The sequence below is a fragment of the Ornithodoros turicata genome, unplaced genomic scaffold (assembly GCF_037126465.1).
Source record: "Ornithodoros turicata isolate Travis unplaced genomic scaffold, ASM3712646v1 Chromosome55, whole genome shotgun sequence".
NCBI lineage: Eukaryota > Metazoa > Arthropoda > Arachnida > Ixodida > Argasidae > Ornithodoros > Ornithodoros turicata.
Window position 1 is genome coordinate 415614 of NW_026999383.1, and position 3934 is coordinate 419547.

Below are 3934 nucleotides of genomic sequence, written 5' to 3' on the forward strand. Positions count from 1 at the left end.
CACGTTTCCATTTTCAAATGGATCCACTTGCAAGGCAGTTATGGAACCAGGAATCGATTCCGAGCTAGGAATCGATTCCGAGGTTCCTTCGGAACCCACTTGCAAGTAGTTTATTGAAGCCGAGCCAGGTTTCAGCATCAGTTTCTATTCTGAACTGCTGTTGCGGCTCTGCAGGAGAGCCAGCCTGTGCTGCTAGCCTGGAATATGTACAGAAGCCAGGAAGGAAGATGTGATATTTCCTCCTCTTTCTTTCCACAAAGCTGCTGCCAGTATGTGGCCTGTTCATTAGCCTTCTTTACTTCAGCAGCTGACACAATACATTCAGAGTCCGAAACGTCTGACTCGGAGAAGTCTTCGCTGTCGTGGTGTCTTTTTCTTCCCACCTAGATGCAAAATGAACAAACGTAAATATACCGTGAGCATATAAAATATGGACGAATTTACATCAGTTCTTGGTGCCCCATGGGCTTCGGCGGCGTTCTTTTTTGCATTCTGTAGACTGCACTGAACCGATATTTTGGCATCTCAAAGAAATACATGTCACGAATTGGTACTAATAGACATCAATGCTACTTCACCTGAAGATGACTTAGACTCACCAACTGTCAGCAATCCTGTCCATCCCAAAGCTGCAACACAAGACAGAAACAATGAGTGAATAGGACTGCTGCTTTTTCACTTGTCGTCCGTGTCCTCTGTTACTGCTTCGAGATGAATAGTCAACTCCAAGTTCCCCACATTCCTACTTTAGTATCTACAATCCTATTTTGTGCAATTCACAACATTATACCCGCCTGATAGCCAGTAAAAAGTGCTTCTGTCCATACCCAATTGTGAGTGAACTGGGAATTCTGTGGGAACTGTGTAGCAGCTTTGCTGATTTTTGCCAGGCCCCCAGTATTCATGTATTTCTGCATGAGTATAAATAAAGACAACAATAATAATAACAATTCAGTTTCATTGAAAAAACCCGTAGAAAAACATGTTGCAAAAGTACACCTAATGATGCATAAAATTGTAAATGTTTTGCTGCAACACTCACGCAGCGTTTCTCACTTCAGTCGCGCTGGCCCTTATTCCGCACGATTCATAGTATCTTGCAAGCGTCCTCCATTTTTATGACGAACTGCCAGCTAAAAGACAAGACACATAACAAAGTCAGTTACAAGCATGCGCAGGGGCTCTTGGAGTTCCCCCACTAGCTAGCGTGCACTTGCGCTATTTTAAATAACAGTATATATATAACAGTGAGTAGATCTACACATTCAGATAAACGTGCATAAATATCAAATCATAAACTACTCACCATCGTAATTGCATTCACATGCGTCGCTCGTAGTTTTTCGTGATTTAGCTGGTGCAGAATTTGTAGAGACAAAGAAACTATGCAAAATGCAGCACTTGACTGTAGAGATTCAAAGACATTCACGTTTTTTGCCCGTCTTGAAGAGTTGAAAGACGGGAACTGCTACCACCCATCTACCGCTCGCGACATTTCAAAACACGTACTGATGCAGATGGCGCTCAGTCTGCTCCACTTGTCGACAACGAGGCCGTTAAAGTTTCGGTTTCAAACTAAAGTGAAAATTACGGCAAACTTCGATTTCGGTACTCTGCGAGAATGTTTCTGGTATATTTACCGACAAGAAGTAACTCGGGCGAATTGCGGTAGGGCCATAAACAATTGATATATTATAGAATGTAAATGGAGATTATCATTTATGTTGCAAAAACGCCCGATGGGCACGGTGCACGTATCTGCTGTATGCACCTGAAAGGAATGCAGAGCGTTTTCAATTCACCCCGATGAAGGTTTGCAAATATTTCTAGGGCAGGTGTCAAAATTACAGTGGACCAGCAGGGATAAGTTCACTTGCCAGCGAAGTGGAATACAACATCCACTTCGCACTCTAGAACTAGATGGCAGGCACACCCAGTTAAACTGGAGCATGGGTTAAACCAGTTGGAAACCACTTGACAGTCAAGTGGAACCAGATGGAAGCACATCCAGTTCAAGTGGAGCCTGAATGATACCAGTTGGAAACCATTTGGCAGTCAAGTGGAACCAGATGGCAGGCAGATCCAGTTCAACTGGAGACTGGGTAAAGCCAGTTGGAAACCACTTGGCAATCAAGTGGAACCACTTCACTCTAAACCGGAAACAATTTGTTCCACTTTAAACCACTCTGGCATGCAAATGGATCCACTTCAGATTTCAGTTCAGATTTTCACCTGGGTAATATAGTGTGGAAACACTACAAGTACACAATACTATGTTCATGTATATGTCAGAATATATTTGTGAGTTATAGAACTGATTTTAAAACAAAATTTTGTAGGAAAAGAAAGATGGCTTCAGTACGCAAGCATGCAATGGGCGAGCAAGCCACGCCGTGTTGTCCACGCCTGTAGACTACCTCGGCTCATTCTCATTATGTTGGATGCACATGTGACTTATTATGGTCAACAGCCGGCGTACTCTACTTTTCTGAAAATTTAATCATGAATTACTAACATATCCATTTGACTTTATTTATGAGAAATTCACCTGTGTTATTTTATCTAAGAGTTGCGAAAGACAAAAGCAATGGTTTGACAAGATAACACGGGATTGTTTTAAAAAGTGAATGTATTACGATTTCGGGGCCACCTATCCTATATGTCTACAACACAGGGCACTTGTATTTGCAGCGATATAGAACCACACATTCAAGCACGTGCATCTCAAACATATGATGACCTAAACGACGAGATGTAGCCGAGACACACCCGAACAGAAACATCTAAGCTTCCAACCCATCCGCGCACAACCAAGTCGCACATGACAAACCATAGAACCCCACCTAGCAATCCTCAATGGCACGCGCTTTTGTATGTGCAATGACGATTATGTAACACATTTCAACGCTTATTCCAAAGCTAATCAGCCGGGTCCCGATACTTAAACAACTGTTGCTAACTCTAGCGAATCTCACTCTCCTCTCGTGATCGAGTTTCGTTCCTTTGTTTGAACGGATCGCAAAGGATTTTCAAACTTCACGCATGCACTTTGCAATCACAGATAGCATTCCGTATCACTTCATTATCACATCAAAACATATATTTATATGTTCACCTTTCATTATCGGCACATTGGCGGGACAACAGTCCATCGTTTCTTCGCCAGCAGGCATGAACAGCCGTTGAGCTAAAATCGTCCACCGATCCTTCGTTGGAAGTGCCAGCTCCTTGACAGTGTAGTAACTACCTCCACTTTGTCCGCATATATCACGAGTTCATGCACTGCACGCAGATTAAAATACGTTGTGCAGCCAAGAAAGGTTTTGCTGAAAAAGGAAATTGATCACACAGAAACAACGTGCTTCGCAATCGTCCGCCATAACTACCCAAAGCCAAAAACATAGCGACACGTAGCCCCCTAGGCGAAGTGCATCTAGCAACAGGTAATTTTTAAATATTATTTCTCACCGACTTTTGGCTTTGCGCAAATGATTAACCATCATTTTTCTTAAACTAAATAACAGTGCCCCATAATATTAATCAGATTGCCATATGTTGACGACCATCGCCATTCTTAGACGGCAGTTTGTCTGTTTCGGTTTCTATTGTATTGTTGCATTTTCGTGTTATGAAAACACCGTTCCACGGAAAATATTACGCCAATTATGTGCGTGTATTTGTGTTTATGATTATAGAACGCTCAGTTCAAGGCATTGAGAATGATGTCAAATCACGACAAGGATAACTCGTGGTATCTCCAGAAAATCGCCACGCGAGCGGCACCCAGAAAACGATATATGAACAAAGGACCAGCATAGCCTATGCGTTACTTCAATATTGTTTGCCTATTTTTAGATCCCTATCATGCGTCAACAAATCAATATCGAATTATTTTATTCATGCACTGTAAATCGTTTTACACCTTAAAGGGTGT

At 42.2% G+C, this 3934-nt stretch overlaps 1 long non-coding RNA gene across 1 annotated transcript; it reads right to left on the reverse strand.

Moving 5' to 3' along the window:
* Positions 1–539: 539 nt before the first annotated feature.
* Positions 540–1190, reverse strand: LOC135374368 (uncharacterized). The gene is made up of 3 exons (XR_010416865.1): positions 1043–1190; positions 828–911; positions 540–629 (listed from the first exon to the last, which is right to left on the reverse strand). It is a non-coding gene; the product is annotated as an uncharacterized LOC135374368 (long non-coding RNA).
* Between the last annotated feature and the right edge of the window lie 2744 nt (positions 1191–3934).